This window comes from Miniopterus natalensis, chromosome 19 (assembly GCF_054644295.1).
Source record: "Miniopterus natalensis isolate mMinNat1 chromosome 19, mMinNat1.hap1, whole genome shotgun sequence".
Lineage (NCBI taxonomy): Eukaryota > Metazoa > Chordata > Mammalia > Chiroptera > Miniopteridae > Miniopterus > Miniopterus natalensis.
This window is the reverse complement of record NC_142099.1, coordinates 27,841,362-27,849,669: the sequence shown is the minus strand read 5'-3', so window position 1 is coordinate 27,849,669 and position 8,308 is coordinate 27,841,362. Positions and strand designations below refer to the sequence as shown.

At 43.0% G+C, this 8,308-nt stretch overlaps 1 pseudogene; it reads left to right on the top strand.

Moving 5' to 3' along the window:
* Positions 1-1,244: 1,244 nt before the first annotated feature.
* On the top strand, positions 1,245-1,770 carry LOC148090931 (transmembrane protein 17 pseudogene; annotated as a pseudogene).
* The last annotated feature ends 6,538 nt before the right edge of the window (positions 1,771-8,308 follow it).

Sequence of the window (8,308 nt, the reverse complement as noted above, 5' to 3'; positions counted from 1 at the left end):
AGGAAAGAGGAAGGTGGTATTTCATTTTATTTTATTGGGGAGAAGGAATGGCTGCTGGAGGGTGCCCGTGGCTAAGCGAAACCATCAAACCAGGCACGGAGCAGCGAGCTGCGCGCACAAATGCGAAGCAATATCTTTCTACTCTCAGGGACGCTGACGCCCAGTTGCAGGAGCTCCAGGCAGGCAGCGCTGAGTCTGAAGAAATCACAGCCACCTTCTTGGAGCCATTTACAACTGTTTCTACTCTCCGCAGTGAAAGCTCAAAAATGCAAATGAAATGGGGCCATTTAAAGAAAAATATTCCTGCTAACTGTGCTGCGGGAAAGAAAAGAGCGCCTATAGCTCAGAGGGCAATCTTAAAGCCAATGCAACTCCGAGGCGCGGGGCGATGCTTCATTCTGACGGTTAATGCGCGCTGTGCTCCTCCTGCGTGACTTTAGAAGTATTTAAAGGAAAGAGTAAAATCACCCTGTTTAGGAGATTAATTTCCTTTCTGAAAAAATGTCTCTTTTTGCTGTCACTTCTGGTTTGATGGAGACTAAAACAGGAGCTTATTCTGAATGTTCGTTGCTGAAAATTACCAGTGTGGGGGCTGGGGGAAAAATCCTCAGAGATCAAGTCCTGCCCCATCTCTCCAGGCAAATTCATGCCGTGTTACCCAGGAAGCCATTGCAAAGTGTTTCTTCAGGGATGGACTCTAATAATATGTGACGTTTACTGAGCACTAAAGGCCAGGGACTGAGCTTAGCACTTTCCGTGAATTCTCTCATCTTCACAACCCCCTCTCCCCAGCCAAACACACATAGTAGGTCCTATTACTTCACCCACTTTACAGGTGAGGAAACTAAGGTCAAGGAGATCAACTAACTTGCTCAAGGTTGCATAGCTGGAAAGTGGCTGGGCTACAGTTCAAATTCAGGCTGCCAGCTCCAGAGCCCAAAGCTACACAGTGTTGTGTGGCCCATAGCATCTTCCTGAGGCCAGTTCATTTCAGCTCAATCCAATAAGCTTCACCAAACTGTAACACTGATATAATCCAGTATGTGTTGCTTTGAAATTTCTTTCTTTAAAGACTGCATTTCTAATGCAAGTTCCTCAGTATTTGATGAGCAGGCACTATACACCTAGGACTGAGGGGCAAAGTGGGGATGGCCAGCTAACCAAAGGACACAAGATGCTTCCTGCCCTTTCCATGCCTAGAAGTTGCGTTGGGAACCACAGACCCAGCTCTAAGAAGCCTGGGCATGGAGCTGCTGGATCCTGTCCACTTGCAGCTGGGAAACTTCTGCTGGACTGTGTTCAGTGACTCAAACCTGACCGGCCCAGGTACAGCAAAGGACCAGATAATGAAATGGTTTCCAGTTCGTCATTGCTGATGTCACTTTTTTGCCTGATTGCTGCAAATTCATTGTTGTCACTTCAACATCCTCATAACCTTAATTGAAGCTATCAGGTTGTATCAGGGCTACACGGGTGACCCTACAGTGAAAGGTTCCTGAGTTGGCTGCCTTTGACTTTGGAGCCTTCTATTGCAGCTGCCTTTAATTCTCTCCTTGCTCTTTAATGAAGGCCTAACGAATCTGCCCTTGGAAAAAGCGATACGTACCATCATCACTATGTTCCTTACCTTCCAAGTTGTTTCAGCATTTCCCATCTTGAGAAATAATGCTAAATTAGTTGGCAACTCGTTTCCACCTCCAAGACGTTGACCTGCTCTCTGGGAACAGAGGAGCCCTGAGAACAGTGAGATCCTGCGTAGAAGAGATTTGACCCGGTGCTATTTAGTGAAAATCTGAAAGGTCATTCCAGAAGACTGCAAGAGTAAGGAAAATATCCGAGGTCTAGCATGAGAAAAAGGGCAAAGCAGGTGTTTGGGACTGTCTACTACTCTCAAGCTCTGAAATTCCAAGGGTTGAGGACAAGATAGACTGTATAGCGCTTGAAAGCAGCAAGTCAGCCCTAAAGGCTAGACGCTGTCCTTCTGATGCCAAACGTCTTAATTTTTTGGCGGTTGTTGACTTTCTCAGGTGTGTAGAATTCTGTGCTGGTGGTCACAGTTTCCCAGCTTTACTGTAATATTTCTAGTTAGTACCTGTAATGTTTCCAGTTAGAAATGTGTATATTTCTTTTAAATTTGTTAGCTATCCATACCTTGGCAGTACATCTGGAACACGTGGAAATGCTTGTCTGTATTCTGATGTGTTAGACTATATTTGTAAATAGAGACACCAAATTTTCATGTCTGTTGGGGTTAAATTAAAATTTTAGTCTCAGCTGTGATCTGAGGTTAAGACGATAACAAGTGGGTTATCATGATATTTAGGAAATACTTTTATAATAAAATTGTAAGTTTCATAAAACCATGTTCAGTATTTATGGTGGTGGTGTGCAAAATGTCTTTACAATAAATTAGAAAATATTTGTGTTAAATAAATAAAAAAAGAAGAGGAAGAACTTACATTGATTCAGAACCTAACTTTTTCTTAGTGCAATTCAAGTACATTTTCCCACTTTATGACCAGATATTAGAGTCAGGCTGCCCCTCTTATCACCTTCCCTAATTCTTAGGTAAAGAGTGTAGCCTGAACCTGATGAGTATGCCAAGCAATGAGAACTCTTGTACACTGCTGGTGGCAAAGTAAATCAATATAATCGTTAGGAAAACAGTTTGGCATTATCTTAACATTTGGAGGTGTGTGTACTTGCAACCCACAATTTCCACCCCCAGGTACTTTTCCCAGAGAAATTCTTGTGCATGGGTACCAGGAGTCATGCACATGAATGTTCTTAGCAGCACTGTCCATAAAATCTTTAGCTGGAAACAGCCCAAATGCCAATCAACAGTAGAAATGATAAATAAATTGTGGCATATACACACAAGGGAACACTGAGCTATTGAAAATAAATTCATTCCACCTGTATGCCTGTATTAATGAATCTTATAAGCATAGTGAACTAAAGAAGCGAGTACCAAATGAAAACATATCTTATGATATACATACCATTCAAAGCAGGCAAAACCAAACTATGTTGTTTAAGGATGTATAACAGGTCCTAAGGCTATTTTTTTTTTAAAGGCAAGGAACAGGTCACAAAATCTAGAGAGGGATCATCTCAGGGAGGAGTGGAGGGACTGTGATTGGGAACGGGCACATGGCAGGGGTGGGGTGCCTCTGAGATACTGGCAATGTTCCAATACTGAACCTGGATGGGGGCTAAATAGGTATCCATTTTTAAAATATTCATGAAACAGTATATATTGAAATACATATGCATTTTCTATAAAACAAAGTCTTATGTTTGAATGATACGGATGAAAACACTCTTGTATATTTAATACAATATCAAGAAAGTATGCAGTCTGGCTTCATCTGGCTCAGTGTGTGGCATGGAGTAGGCCTCTGAGCTCATGGAGAGTTCCAGAAGTTCTGAAGGCATTGGCACTGGTCTTTCCTAATTCTGAAATCCCTCTAGAGTATGCCACCATGAGGCTGTCCCGCCCCTACTTGGACACGGACGGTTATGGGAAACTCAGTACCTCTCATAGCTGTCCATTTCCTCTTTGGTTTTTTAGAGTTGATTCTATAGGCAGTGGGGCCCCTGACTTGTTTTTAACTGTGGTAGGATATGCTTGACATAAAAACTTACCATAGCAACCATTTTAAAGTGTACAGTCCTGTGGCACAAGTACATTCCCATTCTTCTGCAGCCATCGCCACCATTATCTCCAAAACTTTTCCATCTTCCCCAGGTAAAACTCTATACCCATTAAACAACAGCCCCCCATTTCCCATTTGTCTCAGCCCCTGGCAACCACCATTGTATGTCTAACTCCGTAAGTCTGACTGCTCTACTTACCTCATGTAAGTAGAATCATACAATATTTGTCTTTTTGTGACTGGCTTATTTCATTCAGCATAATGTCCTTAAGGTTCATCCATGTTGTAGCATGTGTGAGAAATTCCTTCCTTTTTTTTAAGGCTGAATAATATTCCATTGTATGTATGTGCCCAATTTTGTTTATCCATTCATCTACTGACAGACACTTGGGTTGCTTCTTTCTTTTGGCTATTGTAAATACTGCTGCTATGAACATGGGTGCAAGTCCATTTCTTTTTGACTCTTGATAAGTTTTGACTATCAGTAAGTTATACTCACTCAACTAGAATGTGTCTTCTTGTAACTTCTGTCTACTAGCCGTCATTCTACCACCTTAAGTTCTTACAAGGCATATCTTCTCCCTTTCTTTACGGAGAAACCTCAAATATTAGAAGACAACCTTGACATTTTAGTTTCCTTTTCTTTAGCCCAGATATTACAAGATCTTTTGTTACTTCAATCATTTGTAGTATGATATGTTCTCCAAAGCCTCTTATCACCCTAACATGCTCCTCTGGGTACATCTCAAATTACATTAACTTGTGTGGAAATTGCATCCCACTATTGTTTCATTTTCTGCTCATGGTCCAATAAAAAGCCCTTCACCTAGAAAGCCCTCCCTTTCAATATTAACATGTGCAAAATCAGGTCTCCTGATTCTGTGGCTGAGTGATTAATATTTTGAGTTTCAGTGCAGCAGGCTAACATTTATATGCATTAAATCTCATCCCTTTGAATTGGTCCAGACTTCCAGTCTCCTGAGAGACATATGACTCTATGTCATACAAATAAAGTCTAAATTGTATTTGTTACTGTGTCCCTTCAAATTATTGATAGATGTATTGAACGGAGCATGGATAAATGAAAGGTAAATTTCACCCACCTTTCCTTCCAGATTATCACTTATAACACTCTTTAAATACATAAATTCAACCAACTGGAAATCTACTTCACTGCAATATGGCTTAATACACCTATCACCGCCTTATCCACTACGATATCCTAGAAGACCTTGTCTCACATGTGGAAATCAAGACACGCTAGGTTTATGAACCCTCACAGATTTGCCAATGTAGTTGGTCCATAATGGGTCAGTTTATGGTACCAGTATCCATACTGGCTGCTGGAGATCACCTCATTATTTCCTAAGAGTGCATAAAGCATGAGTTTAATGTACTGGTGAAAAGTTTTATCAGATCCAACGTCAACTTCCCTTGCAGGTGGCTTCCACAACTACTTTTTCTTTCTTTTATAAATAAGAAGGATAATTTTTTTCTATCTCTGGTATCCTGAGAACTTTCCAATTCTTCATGATTGCTGAAAACAAGAATTTTGAGATTTAATCTGCAAATGTCTTTAATACATGAAGTTGCAACCACCTGGACTTGGAGACTGTGAGACTTGGAGACTATAATCTAACTCTAAGTGATTGCATATTAACATCTCCCACTCACCTTTAATTCATATATTCTAACCTCTCTTATTTGATTTCCATATTTTTTTTAAATATGTTTTTATTGGTTCAGAGAGATGAAGGGAGAAGAGGAGAAATATAGAAACATCAATGATGAGAATCATTGATCGGCTGCCTCCTGCAGGCCATGTAACTGCATGTGCCCTGACCGGGAATCAAACCGTGACCTCCTGGTACATAGGTCAACGCTCAAACCACTGAGCTACACCAGCTGGCTGATTGCCCTATTCTTGATGAAGACTGAACTTAAACTCACATTGGGCTTCTACCTTCTCTCATTCATTCATTAGCTTTACAATGCACTCAAGCAATTGGCCTGTCCATTCTTTCTAATTTTAATTTCCATTGTTCTTCCTGCACTTTTAAGCCCTTTTGTTGGTTGGGAAAATAAGATTTGTAGTGCCCAGTGGAAGAAGGAAAAGGAAACATCCAGGTACCAAGACACAAGTGAGGTTTTGAGTGGTTCTCTCACTGTATCCTGGAGGGCTCTTTTCATCAGCTGTGCAGCTACGATTAAAATTGTCATGAGGAAACAAACAAAACTTGATTCCATCACAGAGAGACCCATAAATCAGCCTTATTCATTGCCCTTTTATTGACCTGGGAAATATCAGGCTCAGCATCTTCTAATTCAAATAATGAGTTGCACTCAATCTTCTAAACAGGGCGCTCTGCCTCTTCTGCCACTTTGAAGAGGGAAATTCTCTGTTGTGTGGAACTATATCACACCGCAGAACATGTAAGCACGGGCAATGCTTAGCATCAGGATTCCAGGACACCAAATTCAATGGTGCCCCTTAGTCACTGCCATCTGACAATCTAAGAAAACCATATATATTTCCAAGCGCCCCTCCTTGGGACCCAATAACAGATGATCATTAAAGCCCCTTTCAGCTCTGAAGATCTGGGTCTATAATTCTTTGCAGACAGAAATTTTGGAGGTTTTTGTTTTGTGTTTTAGAAACTTTGGAGTTTTAAATTATTAATAACTTTGAGTTTTAGTCAATAACATATTACATTATCGAAAGCCATTTTCTGGGTGAAATAGAGGTAGTCTGTTCTGTTTCAGCTGACATGCAACATTTTTATCCATTTTTTTAAAATTAGCAGGAGTAACTGATTACAAATCTATATATTCAGAAAAGCTAGTACACAGTTCATCACTTAAGCCAACTGAAGAGCCTAGATGAACAAAAATGTTGATAAATTCTTATCATGGTTATCACAATAAAGAAAAACAGGCTGCTAAGTCTATGTCTTTTTCTTTTGTTTTAAAGGTATAAACGCCCAACAAGTTTCTTAGTCTCAACTGTACCTTGAAATTCTCCTGCAGATAGAAAGAATTTCCCCAAATCCAGGAGAATTACCTTCCTGCTCAGAACTGAGTATTTGCCTTGTCTCAAAGCAAATAATTTAGTCTGTCAACACTGTGCCTTCCAACCCTTGGAAGGGGGCCTATTTCTTGTCCTTTCCCTTTGTAATACTTTCCTGTCCCTCCTGACCCCCAACACCAACCTGTTTTTTTACCCCCATCACACCGCCACCAACCAGGAGAGCCAGAGCCATGGGGGCTGGCTTTCCCTCGGTAGAAATTGGCACAATTATCCTAGTGCAATGCAGGGGTCTCCGCAGCCAGCGTGTGCAGAAAGCGGTTTCCTTTCAAAGCAGAAGGCCACCCTCTTACAAAAATATCAGAGCCCTTCCAAGGCTTTTGAGCTGGTCCAGACGGAATGGAAGGGTTGTAAAACTGAAGACGCCTTGTTGTTGTTTTTGCTCATAGGGGAGTGAAAACAGGAAAGGAGTACTTTTAAAACAATGCATTCTGTCAGGCTTCCTTCCCCTTCCCAACAGGTCCAGGCTGTGGCGTCAGCAGGGCATGCAGTCCTGTCCTGGTGTAGAGACAGAGAGATGATAGAATTCAAGCACTCTGCACAGGGAGGAGCTGCTTTAAGACTTCTGGCCTCTCTTATTACTGTCTCCTTGCTTCCTGATGTGGGGGGAGGGGGGAAACTACAAAGCATTTGGGGGCTGCAGGGAAAAGAGTGAAGGGACAAAGTATGCAAGGAGCTGAGCTGTACCTAGGTGTCCTGAAGACCTTGGAAGTGGAGCCGACCCTCCCCCCATTCTGTTTTTCTGCTAATTATCTGGCATAGGGAGCCAGCCCTGGGGCAGCTATTGGCCCAGCAAATGGACTCAGGTCTGCTGCTTGGGTTGGAAGCTGGCGTTGCACAAAGGCTGTATAATCCCTACAGCTTCTGCCACAGACGGAAGAAATGGAACTAGCTCTTCCTCCTTAAGGCCAGAGCCAGTGAAAATGAGTTTATACTCTAGCTGTTGGAATCTAGGTTAGGTGACCAAGTTACTGGCAGTGAGTCCAGCAACAAAGCAACGTTATGAAACAGCTCTCCCAGAGGTCTTCCCATCTGAACTTTCTCACCTCTCTCCTGCGTCCAGTCTGGCCTTTTCAGGAGGCGGCCTCTGGGAATGGCTTTATTTGTCTTCCCTTCCTCTCTCCATTCCTTAATGTAGCAAACATTTCTTCAGCACCTGTGGTGTCAGCCTCTGTGCTTGGAACTGGGAGGGGTAGAGGGGAAACCTCCTTTGATTCCAATCTACATGATTCGTATCTGTGGTCTGCACAAGAGCAGCAGCGATGGGAATGGACAAAGATGGTTGGATTCAGGCCTGCTCAGGTCCTGATGACAAAGAAGATGGGAGGGGAGGGGAGGGGAGGGGAGGGGAGGGGAGGGGAGGGGAGGGGAGGGGAGGGGAGGGGAGGGGAGGGGAGGGGAGGGGAGGGGAGGGGAGGGGAGGAGGGGAGGGGAGGGGAGGGGAGGGGAGGGGAGGGGAGGGGAGGGGAGGGGAGGGGAGGGGAGGGGAGAGGAGGGGAGAGGAGAGGAGAGGAGAGGAGAGGAGAGGAGAGGAGAGGAGAGGAGAGGAGAGGAGAGGAGAGGA